The sequence below is a fragment of the Cygnus olor genome, chromosome 10 (genome assembly GCF_009769625.2).
Source record: "Cygnus olor isolate bCygOlo1 chromosome 10, bCygOlo1.pri.v2, whole genome shotgun sequence".
Classification (NCBI taxonomy): domain Eukaryota; kingdom Metazoa; phylum Chordata; class Aves; order Anseriformes; family Anatidae; genus Cygnus; species Cygnus olor.
Window position 1 is genome coordinate 7,858,166 of NC_049178.1, and position 23,479 is coordinate 7,881,644.

The 23,479-nt window shown below is 42.3% G+C and overlaps 1 long non-coding RNA gene across 1 annotated transcript; it reads right to left on the reverse strand.

The window, feature by feature from the left end:
- Positions 1-3,787: 3,787 nt before the first annotated feature.
- LOC121075546 lies at positions 3,788-23,333 on the reverse strand. Its single transcript, XR_005823010.1, has 4 exons — positions 23,040-23,333; positions 11,934-13,105; positions 10,883-10,943; positions 3,788-4,441 (listed from the first exon to the last, which is right to left on the reverse strand). It is a non-coding gene; the product is annotated as an uncharacterized LOC121075546 (long non-coding RNA).
- Between the last annotated feature and the right edge of the window lie 146 nt (positions 23,334-23,479).

Genomic DNA, 23,479 nt, shown 5'->3' on the forward strand with positions numbered 1-23,479 from the left:
GGGCAGAGTTAAATTTGTTTAGATGCTAGAATCCTATAAGGCATCCTTCATGGTCACTCCCCTCCAATTTCAAGTTGGTAAAAGATGAAAACGTAGAAGAAACTTTTCTACAGCAGTGTAGGTATTTGAATGGATGCAGCAGTTTCAGTTAGCAGTGTGCGAAGAAGGCAGTTCTGGAGAATTAATGTTACGAGCATTAGCCAGAACAGATTTTGGATCTTCTTCTAACACTCTATTCATCTTGCTTCATCTATTTCATGTTTTATTCATGATTTTTTGAGTTCATTTACAAAATTACAATGCTTAACTAAAGTGGTGCACTGCTAACAGACCTTTTAAAAATCCTCACAAACTCTTCTTCATGGTGGTATGGTGCAAAATGCTACTTAAAAATGGCTTTTTTATGAACCTTAGAAAGACTATTTAATAACTGCAATAACACACACACACGTAATAACACACTCTGTTGATTTGATTATCACCAAATAAACACACTTTTTGGTTGGCTGAATGTACCAGGCATAATGCACGCACTGTAAGCAGCGTGGTGATTTCAGGGAATGGTGTCTGTGTTTTCTGACCACGTTCCATCAGTACCATAGGCCGTAACAGGAGCAGATAACTTTTGGAATTACCATCTCATGCAATTTTTTATAACTAGCTACACCAGGACAATTTTAAAAGAACAGCAGAACTGCCTGCTTCAGATGAATGATGGTCAACAGATTGCCTAAAATTTAAGCCAGGCTAAATCAGGGACAGTGTTTCTGGTCTGAGGATCTCCCATCACTTTCAGATTCGTGTTCTGTGCTGTCCTAGCTGCATCCTACCCCACCACTTCTGTAGGCACAGCATCTATAAAGGTTTTGCGATATTTCACTCTCAGAGCCCCCTGTGAGCTCTCTCCTTGGTCTGTCAAATGAACATCTTGTATTACCACTACTCAGGTGCAGAACACCACTTTCTGCAAACATCCTGATCCCTGGCTGCAGCTTTTGAGTGGGAAGGTAGGAGTAAGCCATTGCACCTCCAGAAAAGCAGATGATATGCAGATGAATGGGCCAGGCAAAGTATTGTGTGATGGCAGAGCAGGAGGACCACCAAAGTAGTCCACAGTGCAGAACTGCTACTTAAATGTATCTGGACCGGCAGTTAAATCATCACTGTTACACGAGGAACCCAGAATCTCCCCCTGCCTCCCCAGATGGTTGGGGAAGGACAAGCAAGATCACATCAATACAAGTCACTTCAGGGAAGGCGCCTCAAACAACGAATTAAAACGTCTGCTGAGGACAAAGGATGGAGGTCCGAAGGATGGCCTAATCTCATGGCTGAGGAGGTCACCTCAGCTCCAAAAGCAGCTGTCTTCTTAACCACATTGAACAAGACGTGTCAGTAGACAGGCTGCACCCAAGGAAGGAGTTTGGCAGACTCCTCAAAGCAGACAGCTGTGTCAGCACAAAGAGTGATGGGCTTTGCCTTTCTAACTACCACTGAAGAAATTTTGGTATTCTCACAGTTAGTACCAGCTCAGTGCTCAGGAACAATCTAGACATTGGGATTTAATAGGAAAGCAATGGAACATCCACAAAGTGCCTGTATCAACCATGAGCCATTCTGGTCCCCATCCCTTTCAGAAAGCATTTACTCGAGCTGCAAAGGACATGAAGATGGGCAATAATCAAAGTTATAAAATGGCTTCTGGTTGATGAATGACTACATGGACTAGGATTGCTAATGCTGAGAAAGAGATGACTGAGGGGGATGATTTAGTAGAGGGCTGCACAACTGTATGTGTCAGGGAAAAGGTAAATGGACAATAATTGCTGCTAATACCAGTCATCAGGGGCATCAGATAAAATCAGCAGCTTCAACTCAAACAAGAGGAAGGTTTTCTTCAACCAGTGCATAGTTAAGCTGTGGAGAACTATTTCTGGGCTGTTGCAGAGGTTAAATTTGATATGAATTCAAAAACAACTAGGAAAATTAATAGAAAAAAAATCACTAAGCAAATAAACACACAGATACCATCTTTAGCTCAGGAAAGCAGAGCTGTAGGTACTTGGACACAACAGGAATATTTCTGATGCTTCTGCATCGCTGTAATCTTCCCGGTGGACCCTTATGTCAGTCTCCAATCCTAACAGGTACTAGCCTGGATGGGCTTTGTTTTACCCATTCAGACTGGCTTTATGTTCTACCTGCAGTCTTTCTGCATAAAGCTCCACGATCACATGCTAAAATATGCCTTCACTCACTTGCTTGACACCCAGGGAGTGGCAGAATAACAAACCACAAGGGACAAAACATCCCCCCAGGCACATCAGCTGTACCTCAAGATACAGACCATCTTCCCTGACAACTGAGTAGCACAAGGGGGCAATGTGGTCTGAGCACTGATCTCCCCCAGAAGCAGCCCAGCAGTGGCAAAGACTTGCTGCACCTGGTGGAGACCAACGCTGCAGCCCCTGACAGAGGGAAGCACGTCTGAGCCCAGGAGAGGAGAATGAGGTTCAGGAGGCTGCAGCATATGGGCTGGTGTTCTGAATCTCTCCTACCAATTTGTATAGCAAACCTGCAATTTCTGTGGTAGCCATGGAAACTAAGGTACCGGAGTACAATGAAACACATGTATGAATGCTGTTGCCACCACTGAGCGTACATCACTCAGCATTTCTCGACAGTGAGGGCAAAAACAAAGGTATCTGTGTAATTAGTTTGGTTATGGCCTCTGAAGTCTAGACTGGGCTGAATAGATAGCTGTCTGCAGCAGCTCTTCTTCCCTGATCAGGTGCAGGATGGGGTGCAAGGCTGATGTCGAGGAAGACAACCATATCCACTCCAGAAGGAAAAAAAAGAATGGATGGTGTGGTGGTTTTACTCTGGTGGGCAGCCTAGTTCCACCATGGCCGCTCTCTCACTCCCCCTCCTCAAAGGGAAAGGGGGAGAAAATGACACAAAGGGCTCAAGGGTTGAGATAAGGATGGGGAGATGGCTCAATAATTATTGGGACGGGCAAAACAGACTCAGAGTAGGGAGACAGTAAGATTTATTGTCTGTTACTAACAAGCTAGAGAAATGAGAAACAAAGGAAACAAACCAAAAGCGCCTTCCCCCCATCCACCCTCTTCCATCTCCTCCCCCTGAGAGGCGCAGAGGAACAGAGGAATGGGGGTTGTGGTCAGTCTATAGCACTTCGTCTCTGCTGCTTCTGTCACTCTCTTCCCCTGCTCCCCATGGGGTCCCTCCCACAGGATGCCGTCCTTCCCGACCTAATCCTGTGTGGGCTTCCCACAGGCAGCAGCTCTTCAAGAACTGCTCCAGATATGGGTCCGTACCACAGGGTCCATCCCTCAGGAACAAACTGCTCCAACCTGGGTCCCCCACAGGCAGCAGCTCCTGCCAGGTCACCTGCTACTGCGTGGGCTCCTCTCCAAGGGCTGCAGCTCCGGCCCGGAGCCAGCTCCTGCAGGGGTCCTCCACAGGCCGCTGCCTCTGTCAGTGCAGGTCCACCTGCTCCACTGTGGTCTCCTCCATGGGCTGCAGCGTGGAACCCTGCTCCACCGTGGTACTCCATGGGCTGCAGGGGGACAACCTGCTTCACCATGGTCCTCACCACAGGCCGCAGGGGACTTCTGCTCCGGCGCCTGGAGCACCCTCCTTCTTCACAAACCTTGGCGTCTGCAAGGCTGTTTCTCACTCCTCTCTCTCTCCCAGTTGCTGTCTCCAACATTTTTTTTCTCCTGTCTTAAATATGCTCTCACAGAGGTGCAAACAACATCGCTTTTTGGCCCAGCTCTGGCCAGCGGCGGGGCCCTTACCTAACATGGGGCAGCTTCTGGATTCTTCTCGCAGAAGCCACCCCTATGGTCCCTGCTACCAAAACCTTGCCATGTAAATCCACTACAGATGGGAAGAAATATTCCCAGGTGAGATGTACAAAAAGGATAAAATCTATCTCATTTTGTCTCTCTTCACATTGCTAGTAATCTTGATGTCCATAAAGATTTGCTTTCTGAAGGTTTTTCAGCCAGCGAGCCACAGAAGTCAACAATCATCTCACCTGGAGCAACAGGCAAAAAAAATGCTCCCAGCAGTCAATTTTCTTGTGAAGGAAATAGCTGGAGGCTGATGAAGGACTTTAGTTCAGTGTACAGCATAAACCTGTGCAGAACTGCAAACCAGGAGACTCTGCCTTTAAAATATTCAAAAAAGACATGTTATTTCCCTCAGACGAGTTCTCCACAGATCACTAGCTTTTGTTTAGCCACTGCTACGCAGGCTGGTGTCAAGCTATCTGCCCAGATACATTGAGAGGACTGTGCTGTGTAAGATTTTAAGCTAGCATAAATCAGGTCAGGCTCTGGCACAAGGATGTCCTCCCTTAGGATGTGAGGCAGACCTGAAAATGGAGATGTAAGCCTCTCAGGACGGTTTACACCTGTAAAAACAGGAAAATAATTTCAATGTAGAACGAAAACTGCTAACGTTTCAAACAGGTTGTATTAAAGTAGAAAAGCCCGCAAACTGCATTGTTTAAATACTGAAAGAGACCGCATGCAGTTAAGTGACAAACGGGCTTTGAAACAGGGCAAAGCACTGAAGTTTCCTTATAATCTGCAGCTGTCACTTGTCACCTGTAGAAAGGCTGACATAAAAAGTTGTCTAACAGTGAGGTGATGCCAAAGATGATGCTGAGAGTGGGCTGTTTGGGCAGGGAGGTGAGGGGGCACCAGCAGTGGGCCAGCTCGAGGGGCAGACCAGCCAAGAGCAGACAGCTGTGCTCAGCTTCCAGCCCATGGACTAGTGGCACCTTCTATGAAATGAAACGATACAGATTTCAAGTGTCAAAAGGTTCTTAACCTTTATCAGGCAGACGTTAGAGTTGAATGCTGCGGCAGGAGTGCCGGGTCCTTGGCTGGGGAACCTGTGCATCATAACTCTCTCTCCTAATTAGGGACCTCTGAGTTCACTTTTTTAATGGCCAAAAGCCCACTTAGCCTACCAAACTACTTCAATGCTAAAGATCAAAACTCAGCAGTAAGCAGTTTGTTTCTGCAGGCCTATGTGCTTACTTTCCATTCTTTTGAAAGGAAAGATCACTGCCACCAATGTTCTCCTGTAAAATCTAACCCTTGCAGTCTGGATGTGACAGTTTTTCAAGCAGTGTCACTGGACTCAGCAGCTGTTCTCTAGTCAATATATACCTGTGTAGTATCTATACCTATACCCAGGCATGAAGTGAAGACCTGTCAGAACTGGTTCTGTTTCATGCTTTTTTTGTACTTTGGTCTCACTAGCTAGTTCACAGTTGCCTTTTGGGATATCATTCTCACCAGGTGCTTGGTATCTGCAGTTTAAGATTAACGACATTATCTAATTTAGAGTGCCAAATTTGCAAACGTGACAGCTCTATCACTGGACCACTTCTCCAACCCAGCTGGCTTAGTAAACATAGCCAGAGGTACCTGGCCTGTCGGCTGGTGAAGGGCCACTGACTGATGTGTCATTAATTCAACGGGCTTAGGAAGGTGGTAAATCTGGGCACCGAGAGAAGGCTAGATTACATGCATGACAATGAAGTATTTCACGTGGGATCTGTACATCATGACCGACTCCTCCAAAAGACTTTATTTACTCCAGTGGTAATTTTCATAAACAATATGCAGATTTTAGAATGAAATCAAGGTTTAAGTTTATAAACAGAACTGAAATGTCACTTACCTTCTAAATTCTGTTCACTTCACTTTTGCCTTTCTTCCTTTTGACACTCATTTAGCTATTTTTCTACATTCTTGAATGCAATACTCACAATATTTGGGGGGTTGTAGATTGTTTTATTTGCCTAGAAGTACTTCCCCACCCCCACCCCCCTCCCCGATCCTGATTCCTGCCTGTCATTTCCAGAGACTCATAACATTAAACAACCACAGAGAAGAGCAAGGCTTTGCAACAGGCTACAGAAAATCACACTGAATTGGATGAGCCAAACTCCCAGCTCTGCCAAAGGGACAGGGCTCTAAAGGAAAAACTACAGCAAATATTCACTGGCAGTTGAGCAAGAAAAATTGGCATTTAGTTCACTGGTCTAAGCAGAAAAAGAGAGGCAAGAATCACAGATTAATTCTGCTCTGTACTTGAAAGTCACAGAGGCAAAAGAGATCACGGATCCCTTGTTAATCTTCTCCTTTACAGAAAAACCAACACGTGGCTGTAGCAAGAGGTATGGGCTTATTGATATCCAGGTCAGACATTTTAGAAACTACTTGGAAGAGTAATGGTGGGAGGGAATTACATGAAAGCAGATTTCCAGTTGAACATCATGTACTGTTAGTGAGTAAATTAAAAGTTAAGATTTTAGCAAATGCACAGCCCCATTGCAAGTGTTCTGTAATTTCTAAAGTGGAATAAATAATTTCCAGTGAATTACCCCGTTGCAGTCTGCATATGAATCACAGAGAGATCACTATGTCCTCAAATTATTACTGGTCAATTAAACTTCACAAGTTTGACTTTACAAGCTGTGAATATCTGAAATCTGAGCTGCTGCTCAGGGCTGACATTGATTCTCTTCTCTCACTGGTTGAGTGCACAAGCTTGTCTGTGAACATTTATGGTTAACAAGTGAAAATTCATCATCTACAAACACACAGGTGTAACTGAAATTTGTTTCCTTCATAAATTTTGGGTGGTATAATTCAATTACTTAAGTCTTAATTTGATATTATCTTTGTATTATACAAGCAGCTATAGTCAAGTGCTGCCAATGTTAAGGTACTCCAGGTGCTATGGAAGCAGCCTGTATCTTGCAAATAAATGTTCTAGAGCTGCATAAACATTTTGCAAATGGAAATATGTTTATACCCAAAAGAAGTTGCTGGACTTTGGGGTAGTCACATTTCTTCATAGATTTTGATGGCTATTGAATAGTCACAGAACACTTTGTTATATCTCAGGAGGCTAACAAATTACAAGATGCAATGCAAACTCTTCACAAAAGTTTGTTATTTTTCCAGTGAGTACTTCTGTAGTACAGCTATGAAGGTGAGAATCAGACTAATGAAAATGGGAAAACCTCACACTTGCTGTTAGCAGTACTCAGCTGCAACATTAGGAGATCTCCCAGGCAGGCAGCCAGCGGGTTGGACCAGCAGCATCTCCAAGCAGCAGGGAGCTGGTAGGAGTTCAGGTGAGCAGCTCAGCAGCGATTAATTGCTGGCAGGGACTAAGACACAGCTCTTGTTACCCCTCTCAGACATGCTAAAGTGGCTGAAGACAGAAGGCCTGCAGTGTCCCCTCCAGGGACACTACTTCAGGGTACAGACACAAGAGAGAAACTGTGTTTAAATTATGGGAGATCCCTGTACCACTTGACTCCAACTCCCAACCGATCCATCTCAGCTGGCTGACATGGTAAAGGCAGTGCTTAACTTCAGCTCTAGTAAGCCTTGGCTAACCTTTTCTTCAACCTTAACCTCTTAATTTTGAAACCTTTTCTCTAAACAGAAAACTTCAGTCTTTGTAAACCTCACCTCATTTATTCAGAATTGAGTTTTTGAGTTACTGAAAGCAGCTGTTTCAATCTTCCTTGTCTTTCTAGTGACCTCAGAGGTTTGCCACACAGAAATGCTGCTTAATTCTGATTGTTTATAAGCCTAGAAATTGGATTATGAGCAGGACAAACACTGAGCTATAGACAAAGAAAAGGAGATGGCAGGGAGCAAAGTGCTCATGTTGTCATTCTTTCCTTAGATTCCTTCACTGAAGATGCAGAAGATGCAAACAGGTACAAAGATATATTAGGGAAAAAAAAAAGACCTCTTTAAGCAACAGGGTTTTTTGCCTGTTCAAATGGCAGTTCAGCCATCATGCACTTGGTTTTGACTGATGAAAGCAATGGTCCAAGAGGATATTCTATGGAACAGTGGAATTTAAGAGCAGTGAGACACGATTTACCAAGAAGACAAAGCAAGAAGGAATCCCAGTGATGCACATGAGGTATATGATATGGCTGCACTAACTGAACTCTACAGTTAGCTGGCTTAAACCATGACAACCAAAATAGCTAACGCACCAGTAAACTCTTCCTATCCCACAGTGCGAAACACGGAGGCCAGTGTAGAGTTGTGAAAGAAATAAACAAACAGAAACCCATGACACTATTTCTCTAATCCACATGAGCTCAGAACCAATAACCTCAGATATGAGCTGCAAACATCACAGCAACTTGATTTGCACTGCAATGAGACCACACATAGCCCTAGCACAAATTCTTTCTGCTTTACTTAGAAATGCATTTGATTTTACTTTCCTTCTCTTCTCCAGAAATTCTTTAAGTTTTATAAAGGCAACAGACTTGAAAGCACAACTAAAAGATGCAGCCCCTTGTTATGCACCATGCAGGAGCTAACCCAGACATGCTGCAACGTAACCTCTTAGGTGGGACCACCTCAGTAATCTCAGCAACACCCCTGCCAGGAGAATACAACAGAAGAGCTGGGAAGTACCTCCTGGGAGCAAACCTGGAGCCACCCCACTGCAAGTTGAGTCCTTGCTGCTTTTCTTAAGCTTAGGAAAACCTCAGGTTCTGCCAGACTCTGAGCTCTGCCTTTAAAACACTTTTAAGGAGTTAATGTACAGCAGAAGTGTTACAGTCTTCTTCCAGTCTCTCGGAAGAAAACCGGTCTCTACAGAGAGGTAATGAGGAAAAAATAAAATCCTCTTTTACTTTATTTCTCATTTTCAACTTATATTTTATTTCCTCTCAATGTCCATGTTCTTTAGCCTGCCAAAAAAAATCTTTTGGCCGCATCTTTCAGTCAGATGTATATCACAGCATCCCTATCATGTTTTTCTGGCTTCATGTAGGTAGCGCATGTGTCTGAGCCCAAGCTGGTCCCTACACAAGGGGAATCTGGATTTAACTCTGACATGTTGCTCTCCTCCTGCTTCCCAGCGTGGAGCCGATGTTGGCCTCTTGCAGCACCCTCCCCCCCCCCCCCCCCTTCAATTCACATTTGTTTTGATTAAATTCCCCAGATAACCAAAACTCTTCTGCCCTTTGAAAGTTATTGCCTCCCAATAACCTAATAAAAGAAACATCTGGAAACCTTTAAAGGTTTAGATATGTCCTATTTGATTTACTCTATAAAGGGAAGAGGAACAAGACTGAAAGCGTACAGGAGATTGAAAACAAATATATGGTTCAAAGCTGAGAACTTCAAAACCCTGCTATTAATGCCGTGAAGGAGCAGTATAATCCTGGGGTCAGGCTCTGTGATAAATGAGATTAATCCAAATTTTGTATTCTGTTACCATCTACCTTCTCTTTTTTTTTCCAAAATACATAGGACATCACTGCACTACAAGCAAACATGAAGCAGTTTCTATACCGTGCAAAATCATCCACATGCATTTAATGCTACATCTGAATTGCTGAATCCTGGCCTCTGGAGTGGTTAAATAAAACAAGTTTGTGGGACTGGCTGCTGTCTTACAAATGAACACCGACTCAGAAGAGCTCCCTACACTTGACCTGGAGAGTAAGGATGTGCAACTGCTGACAGCAAACAGAGGACATTTCTGTAGAAAAACATGTTCTAATCTACTTCTCCAACAGTGCCAGGAAACATTAGAGGGTACAGTCCCACATGTGCGCGCACACACATCCATGCTCTAAATACAGGTTGAATTTCAAATAAAAGGTTCTAGCCTTAGTGAAATCTTCTGTCCTAACCTCTGCCCTTGCCTCCTGATTTATTGTAATTATATTTTTAATAGTTGTCAGTGAGGGAAGCTTTAGCAACAATTTTGGCTTTTGGTTTTTTATCCATTCTCCCCAAATCCACTTGTTTTTCAGATTCACTCAGGCCTTCTGCCACTGTCAAAAAATCTTCAACCCATCCTACAGCTTCCCATGAGTGGGGTCTTTGTGGCAATTTCTCTTGTCTATCCTTGTATTAGGTTAGGAGGCTCAACTTTTAAACATTTTCCCTTTGGTTGGGAACTGCCAGGTTAACCTCCTGACTGCTTCATTCTTACTCATTCATCTTTTAGTTTCCCACTTGAATGAGAAGCTTTTGCACATACCAATGCAAGGTATAAAAATAGGAAAAGTAGTTAAACTTGAATTGTAAAAAATATTACAGTACATTGCCAGCACTGGAGCTACTATTCAAAGATAGCTAGGTTTGGAAAGCTGTGTGGCAAGATGCCAGCAGCGTGCTCCAGCTTCACAGGAGAAAAGGAGAATGCTTTACTCAGAGATTCCCAGTTAACTTCACAGCTTGAAGGACTCTTTTCCCTCTTGAATTCAAGTACAGCTGCAACCTTCTAATCTATACTGTAGCAGGTTGTGGTACTTGCAGCCATCAGGAATAAAACATTTCTGAGCTTTTTTTTCCTAATTCACAAGCAAAGACATTTTTGCAAATGTGCAAAACAAACAAGCTGATAATATATATTTTCTGAACACCAACAACAGAGCTTTGGAAAAAAAAATCATCCAGTAATGAGGTTCACAAGAATAGTGTCTTTGCTGTATTAATAGCTGAACTATTCTGAAGCTTGGTAGAAACTCAGTTAAAACAAAGCATGATGTGGTATGAGCTAAGTAGGACTAATATATCTCCAAAATTGAAACCATATCAGATTTTTATACAAAAAGTAATTAACTTCTGGCACTTTCATTTCGGAATGCTGAGTTTGAAATCCCAATGGGTTCAATTTTGAAGTGCAGAGCAACTACCCCCCCAGCAAAATCACTTCAATATGTCACAGGTTGGGAACCTAAAGCCAACAGATGTTTTGGAGAAGCTAATCAATAAAGCTATACCAACAGTTAGATCAAGAAGAAATTATTCCAGCTGAGAGATTGACTTACATCTTTTTTCCTATGAAGAGTCAGCAATTTTATCTACATGCAATACGAAGAGACAGATTTCCTGCAAATAAAGGAAAAGTGGTTAGATTTTGTTACATTGGGATAAATCTAAGAGGATCTACTATCTAATTCACCAGAAAAAATCTGGCCAGGAATTAATGAAAGAGGAGATGTGGCAGATGGTTGTGCTCACGGAGCAACATGGTCCTATCTACATTTTCTCCCACTGAAAGGAAGCATTCAACAATAAAAAAGGAGGCTCCTGGAAATGAATTTGGAAACTTCTCAGAATAATCTACTTAACACAAGGAACACAGAAGAATTATTTCCAAATGGGGATTTGACATTTACACTAGCAGGAATAATATCTCTGGTAAGACTTGGGAGTTCAAACATACAAGAGCTGTTAATATTTCCATTTCAGTACCTAAACTTGTCATCAACTGGGGGTAAAGAAAACTCCATGGCATTGCAACACACTTAATTAAAAAAATTACGGGAGGTCTAAAAGGGAAAAGAGTAGTGGGGAAGGGGCAAGGGATGGATTATTCTTTTTTTTCTTTTCTTTTCTTTTTTTTCCCTGAGTTCATCCATCACTGGTTACAATTATAAACAAAAAATCAAATTAGTTGCACCAGTGGTCTGTTCAAACCTGACAATTTCTGTATTTCTAGTTTAGATAGGAGGAGAATCAATGAAAGTTTTACAAAGGTAAGTTAAAGACAAAGCTTACAATGCAGAGTGCTCAATCTGTCTGCCAAGGCAAGGTTCAGCCTTACAGGAGTCATTAAGGTTAATGCAATCTATACTGATGTGACAGTAAGATGCTCTATTTTCATTACACCAGAAAGCAGCTCTGATTCACTGTGGTTAGGGCTAATTGACAGTTTCCAAATCACACCGTGGTAATTGTTTACAGTTGTAGAAAGAGAGTATATCGTTTTCACTGCTGGTATACTTGATACATTTATCCACTTAACCCCTCTCACTTAATTCCCTTTGATATGTGGAAATAAGAAATAATTGAATCCTAGTATCTTTTGACATTTACCTTTCAGTTAAGAAACTGCTTTGCCTTGTAACCAGGAATTCAGGTCAGGGAAAGCTTGAACACGACTGCCTCTTCCTTCTGAGAATGACCACCTGTGCCCAGGGAGGTTGTGGAGTCTCCTTCTCTGGACATATTCAAGGCCCATCTGGACACCTACCTGGGCAACCTGCTCTAGGGAACCTGCTTTGGCAGGGGGGTTGGACCCAATGATCTCTTGAGGTCCTTTCCAACCCCTACAATTCTGTGATTCTATACCAGCTCATCCAGCTCCTTGATTCAGTTCAGACAAATCAAAAGTATAGACACTGGCTCCAGAAAGTTAGAAGACACATTAAGAATGGTACAAGTTCCCAAGAACAAAGTGTGTGCTCAGTCTGACTCATCTGTCCTACCTCCTCATCCTGTTCTTAAGATACTTGCTTGTAGGAGCCTCTATTGTATGTGCTCTCAACATCCATTGCTATCCTGGGAAGAAGTCTGGTACTCCATTGTCATTGCTGAGCATCAGAAGGTCCCACACATAAGGAGAAAGACCTACTTCAGGACAGCTCTTCTTGTGAGGACAGACTGATGCAGGACTTGGAAGAGGCAGTGGGTAAGTTGGGGAAAGAACCAGAGCAGAGGGAAGCCCTGGATGCTGCATGGTTGAGGTGTGGCAAGAGAAGCCCCTGTGAATGAGCTCAGCTTCCATGCAGGGTATGGACCACAGGTGTCCAGCAGCCTCAGGGGCTTTATCTAGTCATTCCTTGCATTTGCAATTTAGTAGCTCCAGAAAGGTACTGGTGCAATACAGCTAGAGTAGGTCTCTGTGTAATCTTCAAAAGCAGCAGTTTAGAAGCCACTCTCCTCAAAACAACCCTCCACCAGGCTCATGCAGGACAGTGTATAACATGGTCCCAGATCGTGCAGCTTTCCATGCAGAATGGAGAATGCTTTCGAAGGACTGTGCCATTTGAAAGCTTTCACAGACAAGCACATCCTAAGGGACCAACAGAGATGGTTATTTAAATGCCCTCCTCCATGGAGGTTTTCTAATTTGATTTGGAAATCCTGCTGACAGCACTTCCCTGTAAGAGATTTGCGATCCATTCCAGGGGCTTCCACAGATACAGACTGCCAATGCTTGATGAAGCCCATTTTCTGCACAGCAAGAGGGGGCATGCTTTCACCTCCTGGACAAATGATCAAATGGTTAAAAATAAAAGAATGAAGTAAAGTATTCATTTATGCATTAATAGCCAACAACTACTAGGTAACAAGGAAATGGAAACAGTTTAATAAGGCAGGGCTAGATGTGAACATTGCTAATGCATAAAGGTACTTTTAAAAAAAGACTTAGAGATAGCAGTTGTCATCAGTAGAGTCAAATATATTTAACTAGTATAAAATCTATTTCTATATGAAATATAATGAATTCTGCACAAAGTAAATGAAAAGCAAACATCTTACAGGCTCCCTGAGTGAGCCTGGACATTTCACGGTTTGTAAAACTGACTGTATTGGTATTTGATGCGATGGTGGTCACAAGTTCTGACGCACTTTTTGACAGTGAGCAGTGCTGTGATGCTTCAGGACAGCAAAGCTTGTAGTCAACTGGATCTCTTAATTTGCTTCACACATTTTATAAACTTTAAAATGAATTTAGGAAACGCATCAGCTATTAAGGAAGGTACCATGTGATGCTGCACCTGCTGAACTAGGTATTTCATGTTATAATAAATGCCATCTAGACTCAGCTGTTCGTAAAATTAAAAAGGAAGGGGTAAAATCAAGTGCATGCAGACAGGTCCATTAAGTACTACCTGGTACATAATAGGGTGCAATACTGAGAAAAAAATAAACCGTCAGATTTTGGAAGTTACAAGATAGAACCCAGCCACAGGGCTAGCCACTAAATCCAATGAGATGCTGAAAGAGATTATTAGTTTGGGGGAAGGTCCTAGAAGGTACTAGGCTCAATTCTACAAAAGAAAAAAAAAAAAAAAAAAAAAAGTAATTTCAGAGGGTGTTTCAGTGGCATTTGTGATGACAGTGAAAAAGTTAAGTAAGCCATTGCTGAAGGACAAAGTTAATTTGCTAAGTCTATGAGTTAAGGTGTTGTCTGTTTGCACAAGAGGTCTCTGAAGCATCCATATACACTTCCTCCAGCTACTGCTTAATGAATCCTGCAATTTTCTTTCCATGTGAGGCTGCAAACATCTGTAATTCACCGTCTTTCTCAATACATGTGAGTTTAGCAACTTCTGCTGTCTTAGAGACGGTTATAGTGTTTACCAGAAAAATGCAGCTCTCTTACAACACAGAGCTGCTTCTTCCAAACATGGGTATTTTCAGAAAGTCTGTTTTAAAGCAGTAATGGGGATGGCAGTGGGTCCAAATCACCTAGGACCCCCACCATCTTGTGGTTGTGTTCCCACATCTGCAGGGTCTCAGACTGTACCTGTTCCTCACTAAGGCTGCGCTTTATTCCTCTGTTATTTTAGGAACCCTGAATCAATGAATTGTTCAGGAGGTTGTAATGTCTGAAACTTCAAAATGTGTAAATTACTTTGCTTCAGTACCTAGGTCTGACAATAACTTCCTTCCTCTGACCAGAGTTATGATCTCTTGTTTTACACACTTAGCAAAAAATAGGATGACTACTGCATCCTTTGAAACTTCCACCACATCCCATCCCTGAGTCCTGACTTTGGACTTCCAAAGCTTAAGGCAGCAACCAGTGGAAAATATTATGAGAAAACCAATTCTTTAATGGCCAAGAGACCAAGTACTTAAGGACTCCTGTCTATTGCTAACTGCAGTTAAAGCTCTTGTTCTGGTCTAAGATGAGGATCTTGCCAGGGACACGGTGCCAGCTCCCTTCTTACTCAAGCTGAGGGCACTACTGATGTCTTTATTCAACAGCCTGATTTGACATACCAAGCCAGTTGCAGCCTATACAAACATGACAGTATGGACTATACTTGGAAGTGCTACCCCAGAAAAGCATTCGTTTTTTCATTTGCTTTTACTGTTAGCAAATTGAAAGAAGCAGAAAAAAAATCCTTCGATTAGCACTTTGCCTTTACTTGCCTGAAGAAGAGGAGTCATGCCTACGGCATCCTTTGCAACTCAGCCCAAGCGATACAGAACAGCAACACAGACAGGATGCAATGGTTTGTCTGCTCATCCTTCCTTGGCTATATGGCACTTTCTGCCATCCTTTCTTTTGTCATCTTCAGCCTGGGAGTCTCTTGAGTCTGTGCAGTTACTGACATGAAGGGGCTGCCAGAGCCATTCAAGGACTGTTGGTGCTACTGGAAAACAAAATAAGTCTCATCAATGATTAACAAAGAAGGCACTGAACAGACACACCTGCAGAATTACTATCAGGCCCCAGGTTATAGCTCTGGACTCAAAACTAGGTTGGACTTTCTGTTTAACTGAAACGGTGTAGGAGGTTTGCATGTTTGTGCAACAGCTTTCTCCTGCTATTACAGGGCCTTGTGTTATTTTGCTGTCCTGAGTAGGCAGAATGGAAAGTTATTTGAAAGAATATTGTTGTTTGTGATGGTTTTTAATATGCAATTGAATTTTTATGCAAAGGAAGCATTTGTTTTCTCTTCCCTAACACATCTTCCTTCCTGCTCCAACTTGGTTAATTGAACATTAACAAATTTTTGTTTGGTTGTTTTTAGGAATGTCAACAAAATATCTGATATGTGTCAGCAAATCTCACAACTCACTATTTCTGTGAGATACTATCAGTGACATCTTCCACTTCTCTGCCTTGCTAAAGTTCCAGGTAAAATCTACGTGGCTCTGGGGGTCTTTGATATTGTCCCATGCTAAAATAGTGGTGGTAATTAGACCTGGTGGTAATTAGACCTGTCAATAAGTACTGGAGCTCACTGAACTGAAATGATGTAAACAGAGGCTTGTCAATGTCACCTCTCTATGGCTCAGGCAGAGCTCTCCTGTCATGAGCCAGCGGTGTGGTGGGGTTTGGGCCTGGCTGACCCACAGGCTCTGCCCACACACTCTGTGGTGCCCAGGACCCCCAGTCCTCTAACCAGAATCCTACTGATACTACAATGGTTTATAAAAGCCTGGAAGGCTGCTCTGGCATACTGAGGAGATGCAGCTGTAGCTTCACTGCTCCGGAGGACTCCCTGGTGTGATGGGCCCGCAGGGGAGCAGCAGCACCAGCTGTAGCGCAGCTGTCTGCACACACCAGAGCCATGCAACCACCCGCACACAGGTGGGAGCCTGGGGAACACCCCCTGTGCAGCTGGGGGGCACAGGGTGGGTGAGCATAACACACTGCACTGCTCTGCGCCTCTGATGCCAGCTGGGCCCAGAGCCACCGTCCCAAACCCAACCGGAGAACGGCTGGCAAAGCAAATCAGCTGCAGATTTTCATACAGTTTTGCCAGTTACTCAGGGGTTCATTGGAGCAGTCCAATGCTCAGACACAAACAAGACAGAAGCAGTTCAGGCTTTGCAGGGTTCGTCATATTCTCCCCCAATACCTTTTATCTCTCAGGCCTGGGATTTGTTAAACTTGCATTGCGCTACACATTCCTGAGATCCGCAGCGGCTGCTAGAGCTAAGCTGAGCATTTCAGCAGCTCATCCTCCTCCCAAACCATATAAAACTTCCCAAGCTTGAGCAGTTTTCACAATTCGTCTCAGGTCTAGCTAAACACAATGTGTCACATTTTCATTTTGACACCACCAGATGCCTGGCCCTGATACACTATGAGATGGAAACTGCTTTTCTGAGTATAGTTTCACTCTGAATTTTTGCAGGTGGAGACCCAAGTATATTTTTAACACAGTGGAAACTAAATAAGTCAGTCTCAAGGGTGAGTCTGCTGGGTTAGCACAGCTTCAGTTATTCAAGTTAGCTCGAAGCAAATTCTGGCAAATCCATAGCAAATGCAGAGTTTGCCCATGGAGCACCTCTCTTCTTTACAATCAAAACATAGACTGCAAGAACTTTCATAATCCTGGGCAAAAATTGTGTATGAAAGCTGAAGCTAAGAGCACCTGTCACTGCAGTGGCCTCACTGGCAATGCCTATGCTCTGATCTGCCTAAAATACAAACCAGCAATCTAAGCGGGGCATTGCAAGCACTGTCTACATGTGAGAAAGAGCAAAGCTCTTTCTTGTGTGAACTCCTTTGATGAATCCTGTTTTGATTCAGTCTTCTAGGAAGTGAGTGCCTCTAAGACAATCTGCTTACACTGCTTTGTCAGCAAGGCTCTCACGGTGGTTATGGAAATTCCAACTTTCAATAAATAAAAGAATTATATTTGAAAAAGGAACCCAAAAGTAAATTATACTGTATTTAACTAAATAAAGGTATTTGTGTTGGATCTCATGTAATCCCACCAGCAACAACAAATGGGTAAAGAGACATGATAGGTGAGGATTTTCATAATTTCTTAAGCTATTTCCAATGCATTGATATTTTTCTTCGCAATTTCTTTAACAGGTGGAGAAAAAAAAAGAAGAAAAGTCAACAGTGACAGCTGAGACACCATAATTAGTGCAATTTGGCTGATGGAAGTTTGCAAGGATACAGCGTGCATTTATCCTATGGTCTATGTTCCTCTGTGTACATACAAGGTAAGGCTTTTGGGCTTTTCTCACAGTTCATTTGTACACACACAAGTACAGTGAGCAACCACCCAAACTGGTAACACGTTTACAGAAAAACGCATATACTGAAAAGACAATCAGATAATCAATGTGAAAACAACCTCTGTAAGCCTTCCAATCAATGATCTTTACATTACTCTTTCCTCTAATCACATTGGACTTTAATAAAGACTCTCTCTCCCCAGAACACACAGTGTCCATGTAAGCTAAATACTTATTTTTGCCTGTATCCCCCTTTCCCTTCCAAACTACAGCACACTGATCAATAATTGCCATCGAGCCCCCTATATATACAATAGCTTTAGATCTAAAATAAAGCTTTTGGAAAAACCTAGCATCTTCACACGAAATTCTGTGAAAAAACTTCCATATATATAGTGTCACTACCTGAAATAATGAGCCAAACCTGAAAATAGAGATAACTGGAGACCCTTTGAAGCTTGGAAAGCAGCTAGCAACCACGCGCACAGAAGGCTCAGCTTCCCAGATGGTGACACTTGCAACATCTTTGCTTGGCTTCGCTGATTAGCTCCAGCCACACATCTCTGACACTTCATGCAATTCCCACTACCAATGGTTTTTGTTTTATTCCTGCTTCCAGGTTCACTGAGGTTTTTAAAACAAGAAAATAACGAAGAGAAAATATTTATATGCAAATATTTGCATTCATACATACATTTAGCTGTTTGTACATGAGGAGTTGTTTCCTGTGTAAATAAAAGCCTTGCAAACAGACATATCAGTGAATATTATCATAATGGAGAAATCCTTCAAAACAAGGATTACAAATAGAGTTGAATTCAGTATAAGTTTATATTCAATAGCCAAAAGTCTCTATTCTTTAGGAGGTCACAAAAAGAAATGCTAACTAACTCCTTTAAGTATTGAAACCATTCCTCATCAGGAAACCTGAACTAAAAGCATTCAACGTTAAGTATTAGCGAAAACTAGCACTTCCATTTTTGACCTTTCCTAACTGATAAATAATGCCTGCAGCACAGATTAATATCCACCATATATGCGAGAATACCATATACGTCTGCTAGTTACTTCATATGTGCTTTTTTTCCTCTCCTCTGGTGCCCTCTCTGCTTTGAATGTGGTTTTCATTATTGCTCTGTAAGTGTTTTGTACTAAAGCATTGGTGTACACTTGTTCTCTGAGCTTGGCTTTGCTGCACTGATTATATTAAAACCTTTACAATTTACAAAGTGTTTGGATTCATTTGGCCTATCCATTTTTGCCACCCAACAAAAGAGCTGAAATGAATGAATCAATTTTTAAAACAAATAGGACTTGACAGCAGAGACATAGATTTGTGTGAATGGCAAAAGGTGCCTAATTAAGAGCTCTGGGGATGATGAGGCTTTTATTTCTCTAATGAAAAGGAGCTTTGTGAGTTTGCAAGTATTCTCAAGCTCCAGCAGGATGGATCTCTCCTCTGGGGAGAAAAAGACGATTCATTTTTCATGCCTCCACTGAGCTACTGGCATCCATTCTGCCTTCTGGGTCAAAGCTTTCAGGTGACCACCAGTTTCTAAATGCTGAAACAAATACCTGGAAGGGATGTTCTCACTTTCCAGACAGCACAGAGCGACCGTTTCTAAAAATCAAAGTTTCCCACTGATGTCCCCTAACGTACCTGGTATTTTCTCTCTAAAAAACTGAAAGATCCCAGTTCCATGTTGTGTATGTTTTCCAGACATAATGGCAACACTGTGGTGTTGGATATAAATTAAACTGATTAGCCAGGCACACTGGTCTCCCCATTTTCTTCTGTAATAAAAATATACAGAACATAAAATAAAATGTTAATGGGCAGTATTGTGCTAACTATTGTACTGCTATTAGGAAACCAAGGAGGAGGTGGCTGTGACCAGTAATGCAGCTTGCTGTGAGCACTGCCGCTCATTTGAAGCCCCCCCAGTGGGAAAAGGCAGGGTGTTTCTACATCTGATTACTCCTTGTACAACTAATCTGGGTTTGCTTAATCCTCACCCACAGAGCGCTACATGCATCTGCTTTAGAAGTCTGTTGGAGTATTTTAGCGGGTGCTAAAACCAAAGAAAGAGCCCTTAAAGCAGCAGCTTTACTTTTATTTTATATATTTATATATATTAATAAAGAAACAGGACCATATGAAAACTGGGGAGGACTTGTGGCTGCTTCAGCCTTCAGTTGTTCTATTGTGCCACAGCAATTACTGCGCTAGCGTGGGGCAGGCACCAGGAAGAAACCAAGCCGCTGGGTTTCCATCGTCTTCACAGAACTTTTAAAGACCTTCTGGAAAGTGTTATAATACCAGCACCCAAACTGAGCCTGCGCTTTGCAGAAAGTTTAGTTGTACTGTTCCATGAGCAACATAACAGTCTTATTTACAGACCCTGGATGAGGCTGGACTTCTTAGCCCAAGAGAGTGCTTTAAAGCACTCTCAGGTTCCTCATAGTCTTTCAGCTGGTGTTGTTCTTTAGTCCTCCATCATTTCTCACGAAACTTTGTCTTCTCGATTATTTGGCTTTAAAATGAGATAAGCCCAAAATCCCAGTACTCCTTTGTGTGCCAAATGTTCCTTGGCACACACGTGGCAAAGTGCATCCAACACTTTTTACCCTCGAGCAGCACTGCAGGGACCCACAGCCTTCAGTGTGGCAGTGCACGCACAAAATCAGAGACAGATGAGGAAAGCAGGAGCAAAGTTAAACATGCTCATTTTCCTCAGAAAAATCATGAGTTAGTGAGGATTTGACACAAGTTACAGATCTTTAGTAATGCCTGAGCTCGACCTGCGTACAACAAAGCACTGTGTTGCTGTGTGAAAGAAGTCCTTACTGAAGAGCATCCCAAAGCATACGCCCATGCCCTGGCACTGAGCAGCCGGCAAGTTTCAGGCAGGAGACAAACATGGCAGAGCCTGATGCAGAATATTTGTGTGCTGTGGACATACTTAAAGACATACTTGTGTGGACAATTCAGTCCATGCAAGTGAGCAACGCTGGCTATTTTGGCCATTGTACCCATTAGGACAGGTTGGTCAGATCTAATGCCACCTTTTAAGTCTCCATAGGCATTAGGGAATCTGGACCAGAAATCACAGACACAATGTCTGTGCTTTAGTCTGCCCTTATTCAGAGAAAAATCATAGTTATGCCTAACAATGAGAAGCAAAGAATAAAGGCAAGCGGGAAAAAAAAAACATTTCCCCCATATTCAAGAAGCAGTGCGGCTGCTGAAGCTGCAAAACCGAGCAAAGATCTCAATGAGAACATACAAATGCAATCTCTGCAAGAGTCTGCACACAACAGTGGATGCTCTGCATCCAAATAGGAGCAAAATGGCAACGTCCCAGGCAAGGACGCTTTCATTTAAGAGTGTAGTACATAGAAAACAGAGCAGAGCTTGTTACCCACCCACTTATAAAATATTAGAGGTAATGAACCTAAACAAAGCATCTCATTTTTCCTGGCAAACAAAAAAGAAAATCATTTTAACTAAACTGGCTTAAGTGAAACATGAGGAGTTGCTGCCAGCAATCCAATTTAGGACTTGTGGTTTTTTTTTTTTTTTTTGGTTTTTTTTTTTTTTTTTTTTTTTTTTTAGTTCATAACCTTTCAAATGTGCCTGCTCAGGCTAACTTTCTAGTGAGCAGGACTGTTTATTTCACTGGAAGTCTTTAAAGCTCAGTGGGGAAAGTTTGTATTTCTTCCAATTTTCTCCTTGATAAAAACATCCAGATAGGTAGAAGGTTTGTAGGATGGAAGAGGACAGACAGAGCTGCTGTCTCAGCTTATAAAAAAAAGGCAATCCTTTGATTTTATATATTTGTATACCCCACACAAGCATCATTAGTACTGGAAAATAAAGAGAAAGAACCTGTCTACAATTTCAATCTTCATATGCAAGTTTGCCCTTAACTGGGTGGGGATAACCATAAGTTAACTATATGCTCCAAAAGCCTCTGAAAGGTTAAGATTTGCTGTATTGTGAGCTCAAAATACAGCAGCCATTTTGGCTGAGGGTAAATGTAGTTTAGAACTGCCCTATTTCTAAAATACAACTGATGTTCAAAACCTTCAAAAATATGTATATTTTAAATTTCAGTAAATACATAGCTAGAAATTTATCAGGAAGAAATACTTCCACATACCTCCAAAAACCAGGAATAAGTATCTTATAGAAGTTACCAACACACTGTGGTTCTGAAATGCAGACTGCAAAATTAAAATTACAGCCAGATTTTCATATATATGTAAATACTTGTACTTTTAAGTAGTGACTTGAAATTTGCATAAAAGCCTCCAAAGCAAAAACGTTGGAGATCATATTAAATAGTATTATTAACGATCTTCATGATGTGCTCTGAATACCAAAAATGAGTTTAATTTGAAACACAACTTGAAAAATTCAAAGTGGATCCAACGTTAAAAATGAAATCTTGAGTAACAATTCATACAATGCTGAAAAGTAACATGCTTAAGAGCAGGTAAGACAAGGGTCTGTTGGGAAAAACCTTTCAGGTTTCATGATAACTATTAATCTCCCCTTGTGCTGTCTGGAAGGCCTGATGAGACCTGCAAGTCTTTCAAAACTAATATTGGTTAATTTATGGTTTCACATACAACAGACATTTTTGCATGCATTGGCAAATAAGTCACTCACATTTCAGTAGTGATGACTGAATTCATGATTTTTCAGGTTGACTGAAATTGAAATCCTTAACTTATGTTTTGATTTTCAGAAGATTTTTTTTTCAGGATTAAGTCTAAAAGCTGTAAATCAAGACCATTTTTTATACTATGCAAAACAGTCAGACCTGCTTCTCCTACATATCCGACCATCACAGAGACCTCGTCTAAAGAGGTTTACAGCGTCCCATTCTGGTGTTGCTTAAGTTACAGCAAACATGAAAATAACGGCGGCAAATGGAGGAAGAAAAGTGGGCTGGGTCAAATTAGGATGGTTGATGCGATAAAAGAAATTACCAAAAGAAATTGACGTGCTAGAAGAAAGTGGAAGTTGGTGCCAAAATTATTTGAATCAGTTTTGGAATTTTCATCTGTGTTTGCACAGGCTGCTTCTCACCCAGGGAGGAGTGGTGCAAGCAGTGCTTGCTTGCTTGAGCAGTAACATCGGGAAGAAACAAGTGCTCTGTGTAGGTTCACCAGACAAAAAATCCCAACCGATTATTGCAGCTTACAGGGTCAGGCTCGGCACAGCCATGCAAGGCCTGAGGCTGGCAAACAGCTCCAACCAAGAATTCCGAGCATCAGGAAAACGTGTGGTGACAAAGAAGGTCCAAAGGGAAGCCGAGAAGTCAAGCTGCAGGTTGGGCTGGTCAGGGCCATGCCAATGAGAGCCCGCTGGCCCTGACAGACAGCTGCACGGGCTGCAGAGAGCCTTGTATTCTGAGAAAGAAATACAAACCATTGGGAAGAAAATGCAGCCTTTCAGGCTTGTTTTACCCAGCCGCAGATCTGCCGAGTTAAATCCGTGTAAGCCACCGGCACAGTGAGGGAGAGCCTGACTGAATAACATCCTCCTCCTCCTCCTCAGTGTGTGCATGCAGGCGTCCATACAGCCTTCTCCTTCCTTTAAGAGCCATCGAAGCATGTAATTTCAGGAAGCTGATCAGACCATCCATGCGGCAGTCAGTAGACGGCAGTTACACCTCTGCGAAAGGCTAACCTCAAAATAGGGCAGATGATACTCTACCGAAAAAGAGCTGATGGAAATAATACTTAAATACGAAAATAAGAACTGAGTTTCATATGTCTTTGGATTGGGATGGCTCGGCTAGAATTTGTCGTCTTAGGTAACAAAATGTTTGTTCCTTCTGGCTTTCTGCTGCTTCTGCATCAAGACAGCCCGCCTACCCCCCCATGTGTGAAATCCCACAACTCCT